This window comes from Rhea pennata, chromosome 2 (assembly GCF_028389875.1).
Source record: "Rhea pennata isolate bPtePen1 chromosome 2, bPtePen1.pri, whole genome shotgun sequence".
Taxonomy (NCBI): Eukaryota; Metazoa; Chordata; class Aves; order Rheiformes; family Rheidae; genus Rhea; species Rhea pennata.
In genome coordinates, this window is record NC_084664.1 from 152,650,509 (window position 1) to 152,675,088 (window position 24,580).

Genomic DNA, 24,580 nt, shown 5'->3' on the forward strand with positions numbered 1-24,580 from the left:
GGAAAAATGTAAGTATGAAATAATAAGCATTCGACCTCAAAATGAGTTTTCTCTTCCTTCATATATACATACACACAGAGGTATGTGCATAATGACTGACTGAGTTGGAAACCTAGGAATCCAAGGATGAAATTTAGAGAGATATAAAATCTAATTGTTTTACAGTCTCTGCTGGAGATGACCTATTATGGCACACCATCATGTGTTGGCTCACTTCAGCCACTACTTAGGCACATACAAATGAAGGATTACGTTATCTATGTTAATTTAGCAATAGTGAAAAACACTGGACTGGTGCCATACCTCCAGTGGAACTGTTGCAACACCAACTTCAGCAGTGATTTCCCCTCTGCTTTTTTACCACTTCAGCTTAGAAATAGCTCCCCCAGGTCTGAGTGAGTGATTCATTCTGTAGCTCATTTTGATTCCCTCTTTTGAAGAAAATCCCAGTAAATGTCCACAGCGGTTTGTAATAACAACACCTGCCCATCATGCGTGAACCTACAGCTTTCGGTGATTTTGCATAACTAGCGTAACAGTTGTCACCTGAGAGAGAGTTATATACAGCAATCCAGCAGCAAAAGTTCGTGACCTACTTTGTATTCTTTGCTTACTCTATTCCTGAGATGGTCCTTGTTTTAATACAAGTAATATTTTCTATAACCTCCTTTCTGGATATAATAATTTCCAATGTAAAAGGCTTCTGGTAATAAAAATTAAAAAATGTGTGATGCATATGTGACAAGTTGGAAGCAAATCTATTTCTATAGATATAAGATTTATGAGAATGTTTCAGTCAATTTTTAAGAATTGCTTTAATACTTTAGTTTTCTAAATAAATCAGTCTTGTCTGCTCTATAGTAAGTAACAGATTTTCATACAGTGATGAAAAGCATGGAGGTATACAACAGAAAAAGTATGCGTTTCAAACCTCAAGAAATTACAACACATCAGTTAGGCATACAATGTAAGAGAATGTTTTTTACCGTGCAAAACTGACAAAACGGACAAAGCATGCACACCATTAATTGCGTAGAGTAACTTGCAAGAAGACTGTAACTGAAGTTCAGCCAGTCATATGCCTGTCACTTAGAGACACCTTACCAAAAGTGTTCAAGGGGAATATTTTTCTGTCAGAAAGTGCTAGTTTATCATAAATGGAAAGATTATGTTTTCAACAAACTCTTCATTCAGAGGACAAAGAATCAAAATGAAGCATTGCAGACAGAATTCTAAGTTTTATTTTTCATTTCAATATTTTTTATTTCAAATCTTATTTTGTTAAATTTTCATTGTATATAGCACTTAAAATACTGCTCATGTTATTTTTATGATTTTAAATTTTTGTTTGTTCACAGGATGAATAGATATAAATTAAAGCAAGAATATGTCATTTAAAACCAACAAAATAGGGTCTCGGTGACTGAAAAATTTTTCTTCTTTAGCATACGAGGAGATTTTAGACTTTTAATTTTATTCTGCTTGTACGGGACTTTCAGTGCTAGAATTTTCTGCAGAATGGCAATTCAGCTTCAGCCAGCTGTAGATATAAATTAGCATTTTTCCTCAAAGACCTGAGTCCAAATGGTTGTTTAAAGTGCAAGTAAAAAGTAATTTGGTGATTTTGTTCTAACGTCGGGTTACCATCTGTCACATTATTTCTGGGATCTACTTGACTGATTTATAGAAAATCACTTCCTGCAAACATTATTGGCAAAACTTTTATGGTCAAAGGCTATTTCTGTGCGCGTGAGACATCATTACAGAGAAATGTTTCGTTACCAAGTGATGACATTCTGTGAAATATCCTATTGCACGGGCAAATGCCAATAATTGCATGACAGTTGGGTGGCTGAGTGTATCTTATTCAGCAACGCCCAACAGATGTCAACCTCAAAATTTGTCAACAGCACCATATGATTCCATATTCTGACATTCTTCAACACATTTGGTGGTCTGCTGACACTGGAACTCCAGGGAGGCTGATGGCTGAGAATAAAAGTATTTTTCTAGAGATAAGTAAGAAGCCTGGACGATGATGTGGTCACTTTGTCTGGCCTGGATGGTGCTTGCTAGTCCTCCCACACTGCGCACCAAAGCATGAAAGATGGTCAGAGTGAACCAAGACACAAATTCGTGGGAGTCGAGAGTTCTCAGCCCACTCCCAACTCTGCCAATGGACTTGCCTTATGACCAGAATGTATCTGTTCACGTTCCTGTCCTTTGCTTTCTCTATCTGTAAAATAAAAATCCCAAGTTTTAAAAGCATTTTAAGCTTTTTCACACCAAGCACAAGTGTGAATTTTCATTGCAATCAAGACAAATATATACTTTGTCAATGTGCTGTAAAAATGTTTAACTGGGGGTGCTTAGTTAGGTCCTGATCCTATGGAAATTTAAGCCCACTTACGAATATGAGTAGCCCCATAGCAGGCTAGGTTACGCATGCACTTAAGTGTTATCAGATTAAATTCATAGAATCACAAAAGGTACTTAATTGCCTTTAAATTACAGTGTTCCTAATTTAGCTAATGGTATTCCCCAGGGAAAAATTGCCTCATCCAGCATACAATCAAGAAAGAATCAAGGGCTGTTCCTTCAAGTGGTTGACAGTTCAAAAAGAGATATGATGTAAAAAAAAAAGTTGCTAAAGGCAGAAGCATTTTATTGAATTATCTCTTTAAGAAATTGATGCTAATTAATAGCGTAATACTTTATTATACTTCTACAGAATCTTTCATCATCAAGCTTTCCTAAAATAAGTTTGAAAACAAATATATGTTTTTTTTTTTAATGGAGCAAGTATCCTGACCCTGTTGGAGGTTTTCTGATAATGATTTATATTTTGAAAGAGGTTTGTATTTTCTTCTTTATAGATTTAGGAGAAAGAGCTGTCTACAAAGTCCCTGACATAGTCCTTCAGTCATCAAGGTGCTCACCAGATACAGTTCTGCTCTGTTCCTAAAAGCAGATGAGATCCCTTTACAATGCCCAATTGGCGTGAGAAGTAAAATGACAGGCAATAGAACCGGAAAGATAACAAAAGGAATTTAAGAGAAACAGAACAAACCCAACGGAATTCATGTGAACTAGCAGTCCCAGCATCATTACAGATTTTAGATAATAAAACCTCTCTATCACTAATGAAGGATCTATATTATATCTAAAGTGCATTGATTATTCACTGGTCATATATGCAGTTGGGGACCAGGTGAGGGAGAATTCACGTTTTCTTGATCAACAGCTGTTTACAGATTCTGGCCTGAAAACATGAGAAATAGCAATTGTGTTTCAATTTGTCTTTCTCTAACTTTATTCAGGTTATTTTGGTGCTCCAGTTTGTTTTTAAATAACCAAGCAGCTTTGCTGTAGTGTGGGTACCTCTGCAATAGTTTCTGCTTGCTGGCAAAATAACAGCTGCAATTGCTTTTCCATGATTGATTTCCACAGAATAGTTCCATCTAAAGCCTACCTACAGGCAACAACTGTGCAGCAAAAAAAAATCCATGCAGCCTCATTTTCAGTTGTAAGCTTTTCTCAGAAAAAACCCACATTTTCAGCAAAGTCCAACACAGGATGTCATTCAGTTAGAACGCAGTGAGGATGAGCTGCTTATTTTTAACAGAATAAATTAATCTACCAATTTGTTTCCCCCACCAAGTAGGAAAACAAGTCCTTCCAATGGCTATCTCTGTTCACAAGGTACAAAAGGTCAGTATCAGGGCTTTCATGCTATCAGGGACTTTACAGATTGGCATGGCTGTTTTTATTTTTCAGTAGTGAAAATTTTAAATGTTCTTGCTAAGATTCTCCATCTCAGGCTGATTGATTCAGAAAAGGTTTTGAGGCGTACCACTGCCTTCCAACCAATACTCTTGTCATCTGCCTTAAGATTGTTGTATGATGAACCTTTATAAATGTCAGCTGGGGTTCCTGTGGCTGAGGTTATGCAGCTACTTTCACATTGTGCAAGTCCATGCTGCCACTAGAGCATATTTCCAAGCTGCCTGCGTACCCTTGGTAATCCTTCCATGTCTCTGTCACTAGAATTCAGGGATCTGATGTGGCTGAAAACTAAGCCCACAAGAAAAGCTCATTTTAGCCCAGGTAAAGACCTTGACTTCTTATATTGCATGAAAAGGGGCAGCCTGTATAATTGTTCACATGTGTGCTCTCCATTAGATATCATCACGTTTCTCACCTAGAGCTAATGCAGATTTAAAAATCTGAACAATCAGGCAATTCTCTTTCCCCCCACCTCTAAAGGATAAAGACTTGACCATATACCTACCCAAAACTGATTATCTGAATCCACTTTTAAATTAGATTGATTGCATTAGATCAGATTCTGGTATGGACATATTCACTTTGCAAGAAGATGCCTCACTTTCACATACTGATGCTGTTTCAGTAATGCATCTTAAAGTCACACCTTAAATTAATTTGGATAAAATTTCCTGAGTGTGCCTGTGTAGACAAGCAGTAAGTAAAACAAAACAATCAGATCATACTTGCAGTTATATACACGCTTAAATACCCTGAAGAAATTACAGTTATAATAGATGTCAGCTTTTAAAAGTTTGTGAGCTCTTCTTTCAAGCAACATCAACTTTAACTTCAGTATAGTTACACATATAAATCAAAGTTGCCTGTTGCATTACATCTTCAGCCTGTGCCCTAGTCCAAGCCTTTGTCAGCCGTTTCTCCCTTTTCTGTAGCCTGTTGATGTGAATAATTGGACAAAAAATTGTTAGGGAAGATACAAGATTAAACTGAATATTCCTATACTTCTCACCAAGCAACAATGTTTAGTAGGTCACTGTTTTTGAAATCTCTGAGATCTGTATTTACTGGTACACACAGAAATCAGTGTGTTGAAGCACCACAGGACATGGTCAGACAAAACGTTATGCAACACTTTCTCCTGTAAAAAGAGACTGTTATTCTGCCAATCCGTAAATCCAGCTTTTAAAACAAGCATTACATTCAAAAAGAAATGGTTTAGAAAAAAATATGGAACATATTCCAATGGGCGGACTTCCAACTCTGCCTTATATAGGCATAGCGTAGAATATTCAGGGTATTCGTTTTCTGTAGTTGGGTTTAGTTTTTGAAATTCTGATGAAAACAACTTGAACATTAATCCTTTTTCACAGGCCTAGACACTTGGGATGTCAGTAAGGAAAAATCACTAGGTATAGGTTTCAGCTACCAGTGCAAGTTAAAGTTCTGCTGTGAACTCCATGGACAGAAAGCATTTTAAGTAAATAAGATCAGGCTGAGAGCCTGCTACTATATAGTTGCTTCAAAAAAAAAAAAAAAAAAAAAAAAAAGAAACAGCAGAATTAGAATTAGAAACAACAGGAACTCTTCCAATGAAGCAGAGAAGATGGACAAAAAGAAAAATGTAGCCTACTTATCCAGTTAATACAGGCAGACCAGCACGTACTGGAATTTGGGACTAAAACCAAAGAGAGCTGACATGAGGACATGCTGCAGGGAGGGACAAGAAAAACAGTGAATGGTGCCATTGTGCGACTATTCTAATTAATTTTTGTAACGAAGCCAAAGCTCTAATTTACCACATCCCAAAAGTAAACAGAAAAGGTTATGACCTTAATTTCAGAGGTGGGGAAGGAAAACCTAATTGTTAAGTAGTCAGCTGTCACTCATTATTGCAATTGGATAGATACACTGTGTGTGTTACTATGAATAGTCCCGATTCAGCAGTCAATGTGGTAATGGCAGTTTCAATTTCTCTCTCCTTTTTCTTTCCAAGTTTTTGATTAGTAACATTTTGTACTAGTTTTACCATGTGGATTGTAATACTTCCTAATCCCCCAGACTCTGAATAAACCTGTCTGAGCCAAATAATACTTTTTCTTTTGTCCTTTTAGTGTATAGATGGGTGCAACCTTAGGAGGATACAAAGCATGCAGACAGGGCAGGCAATCCATCCTGCCTTCTTACTTTGTGTTAGCTCTTGAGTACCAAGTGGGTAAATGCGTATGCAGGAGCTAGTAACAGAGGGGGAACATTTGTGTGAAAGATCTACAAGCTGAAAAGGTGCAGAAGCCACATCTTTTCTATCTAGGGCTACTATTAAGTGTTATATTTAATAAAATGTGCTTTACATGCTATTCCAAAAATGCCTCTGTTCCCATCAGTCACACTTAACACAATGCAACAGTGTTGTGGGTTCATTTTTGTGGGTCGAGGGAAAGATACCAGGACAGATCTGAGATTTGTGTGGGGTCCTTTCCTCTGATCAAATGCTGTACCTCTGTACATACCCAGATGAAAAGAGTACAATACTGGGTGCTCACTAAATGAAGTGTTTTATGCTCTGGATCTTTTTGTTCTTTGACCTATAATGACAGCTTGAAGAGGAAGTTATCTAGTATCAGAACATGCAGGATATAAGCAGAAATGTTCATAGTAAAAAATGCTGTTCTAGCAAGTTCTGCAATGTCAGAAACAAAGGCGTGATCTATGTTAGGCTGACCAGTTCAGACAAAGCATACTAGTACTAGACAGTGTGAATATTATTAGATTAACACCTGTAACGTGATAACTGTCATCCAAAACACAAATACCAATCAGTTCCTTCCCAAAATACTTGTGTTAAAAGTGTTACTCCTCTCTCAACATATGCAGAAATGCTTTCTTTATTCTAGAACCATGAATATTTCTTTTAGCACTCTCCTTTTATTCACTATTCCTACTCAATATTCCTACTCAAAATCCTGAATTACATAGTGATCTTATCTATGGCCTGTCTTTAAATCTTAATTGGCAAGGGAGGTTAGTTTGCTGTTTGGCATCACAGTTTAACAGTTTAGAACTTGAGCACAAAATTAGATAAATTCTTCTGCCAGGAATAAAGATCATCAGGAATATTTACATTGTGCTTTCAACAACCAAGAATAAACATCATGAATGACTTTTTAAACTTCTCACAGTATTGGAAAATAGCAGCTCTTCCATCTTCTGTGGCTGTCAAATCAAGAGTGGACTATTTTCTTTGAAGGACACATTGTAACAAAACACAAATTAGTGGAAGTCCTTATGAAATCCGATGCCCTGTGCCACCAGGCAGGATGATCTAATGGTCTCTTCTGACTTTGAAATCTACGGCTGCATGAATCAATCTCTAAAACAGACCCAGAGATTAGCATAAATCTTGAGAGAGAGATGCCCATCCTACTGATGTTCAGGGATGATATACAGGGAAAGCACTAGTCCCAGTGGGGTTGAAGCATGGCAGTGAGAGGGAGAAAGTTCTCGTGATAAATGACTTTTGCATGCCCAGTGTGCAGTGTGCTGGTCTCCACAGCTATATCTCTTTTGAGGACAGTAAGGCTGTTGACAGAGATAATATCTTTCATTAGGCCAAGTAGTGTATTTTTGAAAAAGCAGACAAGTGCTTGAGTGCATGTATTTTTCCTGAAACCTGATTGAGAAGCAAGACACTTCAAAGCTAAGTGACGACATTTAAAATATGAGAATGATTTTGGGGTAACATTTGACATTGTTCTAATATGTGAGAAAAAAAAGTGTCATGATGCAAAAACACATCAGTTTTGATTTTAGGGCTGAAAATATCTGCCCTGGATGGCTAGATACTTGATTGACATCCACTTCTTTTGCCCCTTTTAATCAAAATCCTTTAGCAACTCTTATTTCTCAGCCTATGCTCTGTAGAGCAGGGATTAGTGAACAGGGCTGTTTGCTTTAATTCTAACTCACAGAGGCTACAGCGCAGGGTTCCCTCCCACCAACACTGATTGAAAAGGGGAGTAGATTTTACACTCTTTAGCTGCAAAAGAGTGCTTGGCTCTGCAGTCAATGTTGGCCTTCAGCTCTATAGATCTCAGTCATCTGCAAAGAATCGCTACACACTGACCTAGATCCCTTTCAGCTCTTCTGCAGAGCTGGTTTGGTTATAAGGCTACCATTTCCCTGGTCTCTGCTCTGCCCTGCCTTCTACCTTGAAGAGAAAAAAATGAGGGACAGTTAAGTATTAATCTGAATAGCATTTTCTTCTAATTTTTTTTTTTCTGGAAAACAGAGTTTCCCAGTGAAATCTGTTACCTTATTCTTTCCCTGCAGCTTCCCTTCTCTACTTTCTCCTTATGTTGCTTTACCTTAAAAATCTACCACTTTTCAAACATACACTGTCCTCATGAGAAGACAAATGTGCCATCTCTGCCCCATTCCATTCTTTCCTCAGATCTCCACCACATACTCCATAGTATGAAAACAGAGAATGGAGAGGGCAATTTATTAGATAAAATGAGGATCACAGAAAGAGGATAGGCCTGGGTCTCTGACAGCAGCCATCTGAGATGTTGGAATTGCACTCTAGTGTCCTGTTATTAATAGGGCATTCAGTCCAGCCTGGTAAGTACAGCTGGATAATATGAAAGTGTCTTTTTTGCCTCTGATTTGTACTAGATAGATTAAAAAAAAAAAAAAAAAAAAAAAAAAAAAAAAAACTTAATTGCCCCTAAAATTTGGCCAGATTTAAATTAGATTTGCAGATCTATTTTTCCTCTAAAAAATGAACAACTTTAAAGGCATGTGTGGGATTATCAGTAAAGGAGAATATTTATCTCTAGTTTTGCTGTAGAGGACAATGGGGGCAACATCAACACAACATCCCAGAAAACAAACTTCTTATGAATTTTTTGCTTCATGTGGCAGATTTAGACCTTCAGAAAACATAACATCTTTTAGCTTAATGGAAGCACAATACAGTACCACCACTACCTCCCTCAGTAGTTTAAGGAGAAAACCTTCCTGGACCTCAGAGACTTTTGTTTAACTTGGTACAGTATAGGTTGCTTCTGAATAAAATCTGTACACTTAATTCTACGTAGAAACATATTGAGCCACAAATTCAGTTCTCTGCTTCTCTGCAGTGCTTTTGTGTGACCTTAAGTGAATCATTCAGACTAAGATGCTCAGAGGCACTGAACTCTGTCCCGTAGTTTCCTATCTTCAATATAAGACTATCTAAAAGCCACAGGGAAATAGAAAAGTAACTGTAGAAATGGAATTTCTCTTATCCACTCCTTCAGTATTAGACATAGCTGAAGCCAACCAGTATGCCTAATCATTAGTAGATTCATTTATTTGAAATCAGAATAAATCGCTCCTTCTCTTCCTTTGGTCTCAGTTGGGGTGGGAAATGATTGGATCACAGGGCTTTGTAGTTTACCTGTTTGTGTAAGTACTTCTGTCTATGAAATGTGAGAGACCCAAACTGAAGAGAAAAGGAAACTGAGGAAAATGATCTTGCATGTAATTCCAGGTGTGGTGAGGCATATTATTATCCACATTTTGCAGGGGAGTGGACTCCACAGTGTGAATCCCTATCCAGTCTCTCACATGTATGAGCCTTCCCTACTGACCAAGGGTGAAATGTAACTTCAGCCTCCAAGGGCCAGGCAAGCTCTGTGGTAGTGCACCAGAGCTATAGGGGCATCTGAATAGCAGAACAGAGACTTTGATTTTGGCTTTAAATTCAGCAAACCTGAAAGAATAGTTCTATAGGAGATTCAGCCATAGAGTGTGACAGGAACAGAGATCATTAGCTCTAGATATTCCTGCAGGTTGTTCAGGTAAGTAGGAAGAAAATACTGAGGCAGAGCAGTAGAAATCATAATTCACTCGACTTGATTGGCAGGGCAAGGTGAGTGACATAGAAATATGGGGAACAATGTGGCTTTTTTCCCCAAATATATAAAAATGTGACTTTAGAGTCTGATAATTTCTTAGAATTAAAAAAAAAAAAAAAAAAAAAAAAAAAGTAAAGTCCAGTGTCTTGAAAGAAGTGAGGGATTCCCTGAATTTTGGAGGCATCTTTTTTTTAAAGAAGGGGAAGCAAAAAGGAGATGAGATCTGACAGCCCTGGCCTGTTCTCTTTAGCTGATGCTTTTCTTCTTAATAACAACAATGTTCGCAAATGTGCTATTGCTAGCGTGACTTTGGCACGGGCTGCTCTGGGAAGATGTCAGTCCCATTTTCATCTCATGCTACTGTGTTTTCTTTTTCTTTCCTCACCAACCTTTTGTTAAAAGTGAACTTTCTGTTATATTCACAGTCTTACTGGGGCCAATTCCTCAGCCTCTAGGCAAAATCTGAATAACTGTGCTCAGTGGGAGGAGAAAGATAGAGGAAAGTTGCATGGAGGCAAGACTGGATTTCAAGAAAGTCTCCCAGAGGAACGAGGGCGTACAAGATGGATTCCAGCTATTTGAAGACTTCAAAGAAAGACCTCCGTTGTTAGGGACAGGAGTTGGATTTCATCAGAAGAATACTGGGAGCCTTGAAAACCAGTGCCCAGCTGACTTTAAGTAAGATTCTCAGATGGTAAGGGTTGCCCTATAAGTTTAGGACCCACTTCTCTCCCCATGTCATACTGCTGCATTTAAGATGGGCAGAGTCAAATTGAGCTGGAACCTCATTGTCTCCAGCAGGTGCTTCTGATTTTACAGTAAAAACTATCTTTGGTATTTTTGAGGGAAAGCTTTTTTATTAGAAGCTTTTGTATTGAAATCAATGGATTAGAGTATCTTACTGAAAAATACTTTTTTTTTTTTTTTTTTTTTTTTTTTTTTTTTTTGGTTTTGAGGTTGCAGAGTTCTCCAGAACACTGCAGTGGCATCAGTGGATTTAAAAATAAGGAAATAAGGCAAGTCAATGAGCTGGTTTGCCAATAGTTTAGCTTTCAGCTGAATTCAGCAACTTTACCCTTAGAGGTACCAAGCTTTCCAAGTAATAAAGCTAATACAAAGATGGCAAACTGCATTTAAAATATTTATCAGAGCTAGTTCAATAAATACATTCCATTCTCCATTTCTATTTATGAATTTCCTTAAATGCAGCTAGGTGAAGTAATTTTACAAGGAACATATTATTCCCTTGCATTAATCATGCATTGATTGCCAATGCAATCTAAGATAGTGGTGGCAAAGAACAAATAGGAAATATGCTTCCAGATTTTGTTATTTCTCTCCCACTGTGATCACTCAGTAGGCTTGCTTTCCTTCCCTGTCCCATCCCTCCATCACAGACAAGAAGCTGGCTGTGCCAAGGAGAAACAGTGGCTTGCAGTGCATCTGTTCCATGCTGTTGTATGAAAGCGAGTCCTTCTGCTCCCACAGTAGACCGTACACAGCGGGCACATTACATGCATGGCTGCTGCAGGATGATCTCTTTGAAACACTATGTCAGCTTGTCTCGCTGATATCCCAATAAACCCAAGCTTTTGGAACATGCATTTTTCAGGACAGTGGTGGTTATTTATAACATTGCAGTCTAGGTAAAGGTTGAGTTTTGTTCTGCCAGTTCACTATATTATTCCTTCAGAATTCACTACACTTTATACTGATGCTAGTGGCAAGTATCCCACTTACCTTGCTGGGAGGAGGAACTGGCCTCTGTTATAATAGCATAGTGTATGTGTGATCTGGCCATGAGAATTTAGTTGATATGGCACTGCACTGATTTAATTGATATAACATGGTTTCCATTCATTGATCTGCAGAACAACCCTTCCAGCTAAATTTCATTCTTGAAACCGAACTGGACTTTTATCAAATGATTTTAGAGGGGAAAAAAAACAAAAGAGAATGGTTCTTACATGAGCAGCAGCCGAGGTCTCCTGCATTTCTCAAGTAACAGGAAAATTTCTGTCTCAGGAGACACTGGGGCTTTCATCTGCAGGTGGGAGCTGTGAGGCAGGAGCAGGTGCCTCTAACATCGGCAAGCTCTTGTGAAAATCTACATCTATGTCTGCACCAAAAACTCTGCAGGTGTTCCTGTGGTCTGTGAACTATTGCTGGTTGTCAAAGGGAGAGCAGCAGAGTCTCCCAGGCTCTGCTGAGGCCAAAATTCAATAGGATTACAAACCAATTGCTCTTGTCACAGAAGCAGAGCACCACTATCAGCTGACTGAGGGGATCTTGTCTCCATGATGAGCAGTGCTGCTTAGCATGCTGCAGTGTCTTTGCAGTAACTCAGCAGGGGCAGTGGCTCTCTTGGCAGGTCTTCTGAATCCTAGCTCTCCTTCCATCCCCTAATTGTGAAGATGCTGATTTCCTCAAAAAAAAAAAAAAAAAAAAAAAAAAAAAAAAAAAAAAAGAGAGAGAGAAAGAAAAAAAGAAAAAGAGGGGACTGAAATGTGTACTGCTGCAAACAGATTTTCTCCAAGCAGGGATTTTTTGGCAAAGTGTGTCCTGAAACTCCAGATCCCCCATTCTCACCCAGCACTAAAACTCAGCTTTAACTGAAATAGCAAGTATCTTTCACCAAAATATGAAATTATTTTTACTTCATACACAATTTAGCTATGGACTGGCTATAGATTGTCACTGAAGCCAAAATCAGAAAGCCCTGGACAATTCTATAGGTAGCAATACTTTTTCAAAAATGTTTTGAAAAAGAGAGAAAATCTCCTATTTGGTGTCTAAATCAGGCTCTGATTACTTGTGATTAAAGGCAAGACATTCATGAGAGACTGTCATCTGCCTGTCATACATCTGCCTACTTACTGTTTTTCCTCCCTCTTCCTCTACAGCACTGACGGCCTATGACACGATGAAGGAGTTGGTAGATAATGATGGATCTTAGTAGGATGCATAGGCTAAAGCACATTTGTGAGCAGAGTGTTAATCAGGACTCACCTGGAAAGAGAAGTCATTGTCCAACAATGCTTCACTTGTGGGTGCAAAGCAGTGAAGCAGGCACATGTCAGTCTTGTCAGCATTTTAAATCTAAATGTAAATAAGAAAGCAAGGTGCTGCTGAGGCAGTCAGCTCATCTAGCTGACTAAGAAGTAAACGGTAGAGCATTCCCAAGCTAGAGGCAATGGCCTGCTTGTGGGCTCCTTGGCACGAAAGGATGAGACCTGCAAGAGCAAAAGGAAGCTGGAAGCCTGAGGGTATAATCAAGAGCATCACCCCATAAAAGGGATGGCGGAGGGAGACTTTGTTTCTTTTTTCTCCTACATATCTTTATTTCCCTTTCTTTTCCTCTTTACTTCTAGTCCTTTGGGGAAAATAATACTATTAAAGCAAAGCTCCAGGGAACTGAAAAAAAATGTGTGTAGGGATTCTTTGGAGGAAAACTTGGCTCCAGTGAAGACAACAGTTTTAGAATCAGCTTCAATGGAGCCTGAATTTCACCTTTGTATCCTTAAATCCATCTTAAAATGTTTCCAGGACCTTACAAAACATTGTCTGCTTGATACTGACCTTTACTTGTACAGAGCCTCATACAGTGCTGTGAAATTCACCATTCTTTTGTGAGAAATCACATCTTTCTCTCAAGCGATAAAGACAAATAAATATCACCTTAACAGTCTTGTGAACTGGATCAACAGTTTCATGTATCACCAGATATCATGACTAGACCTTCATAGTTTCAATGGGAAACTCCTCTAAATCAAATGCTCCTGCAGAAGTTGTTTATTTGAGGGACAACTGGAATATTCCAGTGATCCAGATTTAGTTATTTTTGGTGTCCCTTTCCATAGGGAGTTGGCAACCTATTTAAATTCTGGGACCATGACTAGCTAGCTATTCAAGTTTTGCTCTATTGCGTTATAGCTGTGTGTGTTTTGGAAACAATATCTGCTCTGAGCAGCAGATAGAGCTGTGCCACAGCCCACATCAGTGAAAAGCTCTTGTAATTTTTTTTTCCTGTTCCATTTTCAATGAAGGCTGTCCTGTGTTCTCACTCATTTCTGTATTTTATTGCCAACGTGGAATGCTTTAAAAATGCCATTAAGAAATGTATTACTCACCCAATCGGATCTACACTGCATTTCACTCTCTGCACTCCTTCTGACAGCAGCCAACCCCTGAATCTACAAGATCATTATGATGACTGAGAAGGCACAAGCGTATTCTGTTAGGTAAGCCTAACTCTGGGGCTAACAACAGCATGCCTCTAATACAATATGCAGAGCCCACATTTTCTTAAGTGCACAATGACTTGGATGTGATTGGCCTGATTTTCTGAGGTGTTTTAGCACTGAGGGTCTCAAGCTGAAGGTCTTCAATTTCTCAGCAAATGAGACCGGACACTGGAGATTCAAAAATTAGATCCAAAGAATGAGCTACCCAAATCTATAAAGTCTGATGAATTTACCTTTTTTCCTCATCTCCACTTTGCTTTCTTGTTCCTGGGAGAATCTAGCTTGATTTCTTCACTTTCACTCTACTTGCAAAAGCACTTTTTTAGATCCATTACTTTTACCAGCCTCAACGTCGCCTAGCTTCTGAAAGGAAGTCAGAAAAAAAGAGGATGACTCAGCAGAGAAAAATGGTTTTTGGTTACAAAGCTATCACCCACTGGATCTCTGAGAAGGGAATAATCAGTATAAGTGTACGACCACCTTCACTGTTGCCTACACACGGTGAAATAGCAGCCAGGCCTCGTGCCTCTCCTGTCAGTCTCTGGCAAGTGCCCGCTGTAAACACCACCCTCTCGGGCTGTGGGCCTGGAGCACATTTCCCCCTGCAGAGCCTTTCCCCAGCAGGCAGCGAAGGATCCTCCTGTGCCTTTTCACCATCTCGCAGCTTGCCTGGCTCCAGTTCATGTCTTTCTGCAGACCACTTCTAGTTACTGAGAGATATCAGTGCTCTGGGAACCCCTGGGGCAGAAGTTGGGACTGTAAACTTTTACATACTATATACCTTTATATACTAAGAAGTATGATGAAGTGATGATTTACCATCCTCAGCACTCATCTCAGGTTGGTTTGGTTATGCACTTTAAGGCAAGAAGCAGTAGGGCTAGAAAAAGACTGGATGCACAGGAGTGGGAGCAGTAGTAGACTGCTCAGAGATGTAGTAGACTGCTCAGAGATGTTCCCAGTTCTGCTACTGACCCACTGTGTGAGGCTAAAAAGTGAGATAGAGTCTCTGTTCCCCTCATTTAAAGCCTGAAAAGGCAACCTGACCTAGCCAAATTAAAATAACTTAAGAGTCTGGTAGCATCTTATTAACTGATCATTGTTAAAAAGGGAGAGACAGAATGTGCTGGGGGAAAAAAAAACCACAGTTCCCCTGTTCTAGCTGTAAAAATGACATTCGATAAAAATGTCACTTGAGCACTTTAGAAGTCAGCAACTCTACTGCCATCTATTCTCACAATCTCTACCTGCCACCCAGGGTCCCTGTATCTCATTTAGCATTAGCAAAAAAATGTGTTAATAAGCAGTCATATTATCCCGGCGAAAGACAAACTCCTGGTGAAAGGCATAGGAAATACTGGTGAGCAGTTGTTAAGAGCAAATTTCATTAGAAATATTTGTAAAAGATGGAGGAGGTGGATAATAAACCAAGTGTTAGCATAGAGAATGTCATGTTGAGGTCACTAGAATTGCTTTTGTGTCTTCTGCAACGGGAGTCAGATTGGGTGCAGCATCTGGGTCATTTTGTAGGCTCAGTCTTCTATGGTCACAAGCAGTCCTGAAGGTGGATGTCTTTAGAGTCCCTTTAGACAGTTTATGGCCAGAAAAATGTGCCTGCCCTAGATAATACAGATGTTTAAAATTATTTTTGCTGGCACAGTCGTGTAAGAAATGTCCTTAATGATACAGGTGCTCATTTTTTTGTTGCCATGAGTTATAATGTGAAAATAAACATTCCTCTCTGAATAGAGAAAGCCTGGTTAATCTCTGTTAAATTCTTAATAGGTACAGCCAAAGCTGTGGCCTCAATAAGCTACACCATGTCAAAAAGGGCAAAATGGATCTAGAGCCTAACGTGTGTCCTCCGTTCCCAGAAGAGGGGCTGGTGGCATGTTATGTACTTCAGCACACTGCTATGTTCCTTTTAGATGCTGCCTTGTTCCAAACACGATGTCCTTAGTTAGATACCTAAGTAAGTGTAAGGTAAGTAGAACATTTCCAGATTTCTGCAGAGGGAAGAAATTATAATTCAACAGTCCTGTTTCACCTTATCACCAGTCCATGATGTCTCAGAGATTGCTGGTGGCAGCTAAAAAGAAGGGAGACAACCAGAACTCTGACCTACCTCATTTCCATTTGGTGTCACTGGTTTTACTATGCACTTGCTGATTTCTGTCATCAGAGCTATTTACTACTCATATGCCACTACGATTTGCCCAAGCTGGCCTGTTATTTCAAAGACAACAACTGCCAGTGTAACATTTTCTGCTTCAAGAAGCACAGGCTCTTACCACTTACATAAAGAAACTCCTACAGCATAAGTCTATTTGCTTATGTTTTTCCTCTGTGTACATAACCTAGGACTATTTTTATCTAGTTAGGCACAGATCTTTTGTACTTATGTCTGCTTATTTTTAAAAGCCTGATCTTGGCTTAAATTTGGCATGTGTCCTATTGGTCTCACTGTTTTTGTGTTGATTTTTTTTTTCCATTTCCCTTCATTCCTTGCCTCATATCCTTGGTGGATTCCAGCCCATGCTCTCCTTCCAAACACTCACTGGCTAGTTTCAGCCCTGTCTGCCCCCAGTCTGGTTTAATCTAGCCTCCTCCCTACCCCCAAATTAATAAAACCTCACAACAGTCTGTCACGGTTCTGGTGGCTTATTTCCAGCTCTTAAACTTACAAACCTATTTATAGCTCAAAAGGTTTGAAAGGGGATCATTAAGGGAATACATCTGCAAATGTAGAACAAAGATCAGATTCTGGGATTTTCTTTACACAATTACTTAGTGTAAATAATAATGTTTGACACCTGCTTTTCTCTCATATAGAAATCTCAAAGCACTTTACAACTATGAATTCACTAAGCCACTATCAGCTGCGTACAAATTAGTATGAGTGCAGTTCTTTGTGCAGTAGAGAGAGAAGTGGTCCTTGAGGTTCTTAGACTGACACTCTGTTCAGATCTACTGATGTTGTTATTCTTTTGAATTCACTGACTTATGCTTGCTCTGTCTGTGACCCCATTGATGTACCTCCTCACTTTAGAAACTGAAGCCTGAGTGAATCAGACCTTCACAGATTCAAATCATATCAAAAATATAGTGCACACAGTACTGAAAGGTGACATTCAATGGACACCCCAAGTTCCACATTTTATTCTGAAGCCATTAAACATTATCATTCATCTATAAAATGTAACACAGTTACACACTGATGCAGAGATTTTTTTTTCCATTTCTTAATTTTTTTTCAATATTCATGTAATAGGAACATCAGAGTATAGGGCTCATGAGCTCCATTCTAGCCATGCTCTGCAATGACAAATTGAATACATTTTTATTCAAATTATGTTTTGTTGTTTCCTTTTGGCTCTGATGAGAAACATCATTCCTGCAGTTAGTATTTAAAAATCAGCACTGAGTGGGAAAGTTAGTGCATCACTCCTTGAAATGCACTTTGATTTAAAAAACAAAATACAGAACATTTCGTATGGATTCGGTCTCTGCCCTGAGAAAGAAGGCTCAGTTAAAAATGACAACTCCCAAACAGGAATCAAGTTGAGAATGCAGCCAAGTGAGCTTGCCATGTTTTTTTTTTCTCCCCAGCTTAATTTTTCTTCTGTTTCTGTCATTCTTCAGCTGTAAGTGTCATTTTGCTGCTTGTCACAAAAGCATGGCTGTGATGTGCACCTGTTTGCAGTTTCTTTCAGTAGAAAGTCAGGACAGTGTTATAAAGACAATCACATTGACTCAAACAAGGAAAGCCATCTACTTTCACCTGATACAGCCTGACACTTGATGAAAGCACAGCAGATGCCAGATATTTCAAATACTAGGTACATCCTTTCATAACAATTTTTCACAAGATATTTTCTTTAAATTTCCAGCCAACATTCTCCCAACAAATGTCTTTTTGTAGAAGGGATGATTTGCTTTGAAAAGTTTCTTCTTGCAGTGAATCATCCTTTCCATTTAATCTTTACTGTGGATCTTGACAAAGGTCTCAGATCCATTTTGTTTCTCCTGAGCTAACAGAGGCCTGATTTTGAGGAGTGCTGGCCATATTTGGGCAGTGCTATGTGCCCAGGACTCCTGTTTTACATGGAAGAGCTCCTCTTGGACCAGGATAAAGCCCCAAAGACCAATTTCAAGGCAGTTTCCCCATAAAACAAGACAAAATTTAGATGTTATATATGAATCAGATTTTTAACCAAGTCAAAATAGTAGGCCTCCTTTCTGAAAATTCAAGTGCCTCTTGTTGTTTTAGAAATATTCTGGATGTGAGGGTAACAGAGTGGTAAAATGGGGACACAGTTCTTTGAGGCACCGTGAAATTTCATTTGGGAATGAGACCAGAAACACACCTCATAGACATCTAGTACACATCTAAGCCTTGCTAAGTTCCACAAAGGTTTTCTTCAACTCATCTCTAGAGCTTGAGCTGACTGGTCCTGTCAGGGCTTACATCACGAACTGTTTCAAAACAAGCCCTCTTATCCTGCTACTCCTTTAATTGTGCAGGGCATAGTTGCTTTGCAGCCATGATGGATTTGACAGAAAGAGCCGAGATCCTTAAAAACAGCAGCAAAATAAATCCCTGATGTGTTTACTGGGCTGTGTTTACATGCCTTTATCCAGGGCATTTGCCCCACCACTCAGAGCTTTTTTCTTCATCTAAAATATGCCTACACTTAGACTATTAAGAAATCTGCACTATCCTTCTTTGTCTCTTTCTCCATCTTTGGCCCAGGTATGTTTCCTTTACCCCTAAATAGAGGCTCTTTGGAGCAGAGACCCTTTGGATCTGTAGAGATGCCAGTTGCTCTTTAGGCCCAGAACATGGTCACGTTGCTGACAAATAGCAGTTGCAAGCGTCAAGTTGCCGATGACCCTCAGGCCTGTTGGCTACTCCTCTGGCTGCAGTTGTACCAGTGAACTAGTGCCAGTGCCCTTTACTTGGTCCTGAGGCCAGCTGGCATAATCTGGCCAAGTCTTTACTTTTAGATTCTCTTAGCCTCCAGTTCAGGTTTGCAAATGCCCTACTAATAACACTCCACCTGGTTGAGGCAAATTCCTGAACCTTTGCTTAGCAGAGTAGTAGCAACCCTGGGCCATAATCATGCCAGAGACCACTATAAGACTTTCACTGTCTTAACAGGGATGTTCCAGTGTCTGGGCCCAGTCTCAGGTACTGTTATGCCAAACTGCTGACTTGCTTTGTGGTTTAACATTTTCTTTTTTCAAGACATGAAGAACATTTTTTCAACCACTTAATTTGTGCTAAGTTCGTGAATCCCCACCTTGTCTTGCAGTTTTCAATGCGTATGTCCCCTTAGCATCCTTGCTAAGCAGGTAAATACTATCAGCCCTGATCAGTAGGCGGGAGACTGTGAAGTGAGGAGGTGATCTACAGAGACTAGGTGCATGCCTTCACTATAACTAAAAGTGACAATACTGTTGTAGAGATATAACAGCGGTATGTGATCTAAAGTAATCATAATAGCTCATAATTCAGCACTTACCTTACTTATTCTCAGCAAGATATATCAGCCCTGCCAGATTCCACGCTGCACAGTTGGCTCGGTATTCTGACAATGTGCTACGTTTTTTTCTGCAAGGTGGAAGAGTTTATGCCCCAGGCCTTTGAAGGTTTAAAGAGCCTTGAGGATCAGATCCTAAATAACTCTCTAAAGGTCAGGAGGGAAGTCAGGAGGTAGCTACAGGTCTCCCAAGTCAGAAGCTAGCATAAAAGCCACTGAAGTACATTTCTCTCAAATTTAATAGGTGAAAGGCCCTTTGTGTCCTTTTAATTTTCTTCCCTCTATGAGAACAAACAGGATCAACTTCAGTTCATATAGGCCAGGGTCATATCTTCAAAAGTAGTCAGAAATAATCTTGAGGAAAAAGGAGCCCCACAGAAGGCCAGAGGAGTGTTAATTCAATCGGTTCCAGAGGCCTTAACTAGATTGTATATTGTATGTGTGTATTGTAACACTAGCCTCAAAGGCTAGTAAAACAATTTCTGTGATGGTGATACACCTCAGAAGGCTGAGAAATTTAATGATGGAAAAGGGAAAGGGTGGAAAAAAAACCACAGAGAAGTAGAAGAAAACCAGGATGAGTCTGTTACCCACAGCAAACTCCAAGTAGGACCTTGTTAAAGAGGAGAAAAGGAAAAATGAAGAGAACAGAGCCCATGGCAGGAGGAGGGAGTCAGGAGGAGTTGCAGCAATTTCCTGATCAGGAGAGAGCTGGAAGGACGGCACACTGGAAGCATGGGAAAAGGAATAGAAAAAAGCATGACAAATACGTATGGTGTTCTCTGCTGAGAGCAGTTCAGAAGGGAACTCCACCTAATCTTCTCTAACTGTTGCTTGATATATACCTCACATAAAGATAAGAAGCAGCTCTTCCAAACACAAGAGCCCCCTTTATGCAGACTGTGGGCAACTCTTCAGTATCCGTGGGGGACACACTGAATTGCAAAGCAGGTCTTGAGAGAGCAGTAGTGTGTCCTGGAGAAAATAACCCCCACAGGTGTGTATCGTATTCAGGATGTGATTGTTCCAGCTGGGAAAAGTTTAGGATCAGGCACTTGCCCCCTTAATAACATAAGGTTCACCATCCTCCCCACTTACTAAAACAGCAACATGTAAGAATAATGTTTTTATTTTCTATCATGCTTGGATCCTGGGGTCTTATTTTATCTGTCACGTGCAGTCTACTAAAAGAGACAGGTTCTGTATCTTAGTCTGCGGTATGATTTTCTGTTTGTCCTTTTGGATGACTTTGCCCAAAGGAGTGATAATAAAGCAATGTGAAAGCTAGTGTCAGAATAATTTCTTTGAATGTAGAATATAATTTTTTCATTATTCTTGACGTTCTCTTTTATTTGTGTCTCTTCTCTTCCCCTTTCCATTTGTGTTTGGTATTAGAGCAAAGTAAAACAGATAACAGATAATTCTGCTTTCAGATTTCTTGGCTAGCATTGACCCACTCTCACGTGGACATGTGGGAGCTTAGTACACCCTATGTGCTCTCTATATTCCTATGATTTAGGAAAATAGATAATTTTCCATTCACAAGTGTATGAAAGAATGGTCACATGGAAAATCCTTTGACTCTTGTTATGGAGAGTTCTCCTGCTGCCTCACCAGACCCAAAAGCTACAGAAGCATCACAGAGGCAATTTCATCCAGCAGAAAAAAAAAGAAAGAAAAAAGAAAAAAGCCTCAGATTTTCCAAAATACACCTTATTTAGTTCTTCTTTTTTGCTGGCCTGCAGATATGATGTTTCTAAGAGGAGGGAGGTGAACCCAGTGCTTCACGTTCCTTGTTTGGCTGGAAGCTCAGATCTGGAAGGGAGTTAGGAACAGATTCTCCCTGCACCATATTTAGAGGAATATAATGGATGTTTGGTCTTTTCCTGTTATATGCTGCAGCGAAGAACCCAGAGGAAGAGGTCCCATAGTGGTGAAAGGCTGATTATATGTGCTGGAAGGCGTTAATCATCCCTGGTAATGTGGTCTGTAATGAGGCGCCAGTGTTAATGCTCAGACTCCATCTGTGTGGCTTTTGGAGGCCTTTACTATGTAGGGAGTGGAAGCCAAATGGCAGCTATGCAAGGTTGGGAAGGCTCAAGAGCAGATGACATTGTTTCAACGCTAATCCCCAAATAAGGAACACAAATTTGGGGAACACAGCTCTTCTTACAGTGATATCATTTTAACACATAACCACTAGCACAGTCAGCATGGTGATTTCTCCCATTCTCCGCCCTCTTTATCTCTTTCTAAATTCTTTCCTCCCGATCTCATATTTTCTGTTTTAGACCACACTGTAAAAGAGCTAGCCTGTTTCTAAACATATTAAAGAATATTTCATGTGCTAATCAAAAGTGGGGGCTGATTTTTGGTGACTTGTCTCCTCAGATTGGACAGATGCCACCGCCTTGACATTTGCCTTTCAGAGATATAATCTCAAAACCAGTATGCCAAGGGTGACATCTCAGAACCAGATGTGGTTTGACTGGCACCATAGCTTTGTTCCAGGGCATGGCTGCTTCTCCCGAAGGCTGGGCAAGATAAGCATTTGTGTTCTAAATTTAAATAAAACACAGTCTAACATATTTTTACATTTACAAATGAATTAGATGATGTATTGACATGAGGAACATGATGGTCCAGCTCCCACATCAAAGACAAAGAGACAGAGGATAGAGAAAAAGGTATAACAATGTCAGATTTGCTGTGTGATAGAGGTGGGGTTATTTCAATCTATCTGTCTCTCTCCCTAATATCCACAGCTAAAAATGCTTAAAATGAAAATTATTTGCATGCTGGAATCCCAGTCAAACTACAATACCACAAAGCTTGTAAAGATGAATTGTATGTTACAGTCAATTGGTCTTAGTGAGCTGCTGAAATGACTGCGAAGTGGGATTTGCCTTGTGGCCGAAACAAGGGACTGGCAGTCTCTTGGCATTTGTTATGGTCTCCACCATGGATGTGAAATGGTGGCTCAGGGCAAGTCCTTTGTTCTTCTACCTCTCAGTTCCTCTGTCTGAAATAAACAGTATTTTCATCCCTACCAGAAATGCTCATGATGGGAGATATTAGTAAGGTGTATTGAGAACCTGGCATGATTTGGCCACAGATTGAAATTCCAGGGACTGTTAATGAAAGGGCAAGTGTAAAATAATTAGGCTTTTTTTCATCTTGGCTGTTGTTGTCTGTCAGCAGCATGGGGAACACAGGTGTTAATATATCATCACTGTCCTATAACATAATACAGGAGTTAGACCACAAGCTAAATTTGGAGGATTTATGAAGTTAGGGTGCACAAATGGTTTTTGCATGGAAATACACACATTTTGCTGGCACAGGTGATGCGCACAGTGTGAATGATGCAGAGAACTGCTTGGAGCAGACATGCTTTGCAAATAATGATTGTTTTGTTTCAGAACAAACACCGAGTGATTGAAATGCACAAAGGTATCGGCTATGCTACAACGAGCAAATTAGAAGTCATTCACACATGACATGTTGACTGAGTTGACTGAGTATGTGAATACTGTGACTTCTCTAAAGCTAGGATTTGTGATAGAACTGAAGAGAGCTGGGTCTTCAGATCCCACAGAAATTCAGTGGGTCTTGAGTGCCCTACTCCTTTCATTTTTTTAAAAAATCCCAGTGTTACGAAGTTAAATATAACAATGGGCATCAACACAATTTCCTCAATTCAAGTCAATGATTCCTGACCTCAGGCTGCAGAGGCAGGAAGATAATATCACAGAAAGTCACGAGGTTGCTTATGGTATTTGTAGTGTGGCAGCAGCTGAAGGCCCTGCGCAGGACCGGATGACACACAGGTGAGATTTGCAGGAGTGGCTCAGCATTTTCTTGGCTCCTGAGCTGAAATGTCTGGATTACACCAGAGCAAAGCATAAGGCAGGCTTTGGGGAAAGTAAGTCCGCAACCTGCAATTACCCGTGGGCAATCAGGCACGGAGGCAAACTATTTCCTGATCCCACAGCAACCAGCTTATTCTTTCAAGACTGTGATTTGATTAATTCCTTTCTCAGTATACAGACCTTCCTTGCTATTTGTTTCTAGATCCAGCCCCACAGTTAACCAGACTGACCATTCCTCCCAGCATGTAATTTCTCCTAACGGAGGAGGTGTTGTGAAGTCTCTTCAGGACATAAAGATGATTAACTGCTACAAGTATCTTCAGCACAGATCAAGCAGCAAGATTCAACCAAAGGACCTAGAAACTAGTTCTGACATCATTTACATTGCTTGAAATCTTGAGTAACTCTACTAACTTCAAAGGATTTATGTCAGACTCGTATTAGTATAAATAGTCCAGAGTCTGAACTGACCTCCCTGCTGTATGCAGCAGCAATGATTTTATGAGCACAAGAGCAGATACTTTTGCAGCTGCTTTTGGAACAGGCTCCTTTTATACATCTCTCTGGCCAATGAGGGCCATTTTGGGATAGACTGACCCACTTCTGTTTGTGCTTTACCATAAGACCAGCTCCTTGAGCATTCAAAGTGTGAGGTTCAATTAGGTGGACTGCCATCCCACCTTTCTCTCAGTACAGTGGTTCATAAATAGCAACCAGGACAGCCTTTGCCAGCACGTGGGTAAAAGCACCAGTTACAGAGACCATTAGAATTAATTTTAATTGAGGCCTAAATTCAGCCTTTCAGCAGCAACCCAGGGAAGACTCTTACCCAGCATATTTATATAATTTCACTATATATCTTAGAGTTCATTATTGTTATTTATATTATTTATATTTATATTTTGGACTGGACTTATACTATTCAGACCTCTCACTGCTGCAGTAAATGCAATGCCAGGAGCTGTAAATGTCAGGAGCTGGCCTGGCTCGTTAAAGAGAAACATGCTATACAAGATACTACCGCATTATTTTCCAGAATAAAAGCAAAATTTTCTCTTTTTTCCAGTATTGCCTAAAGGAAGAGTTTGGCCATCCCTGGATTTTATATTATCTACAGAAAGTTTGTCCTTTTCCACTTAAAGATTTACATGGCAGGATGTGATTGTCAGACACTTTTCTACTTGCTCTATGCACACTGTCTGACAATGCTGATGTGCTTATAATGATGAATAAACACT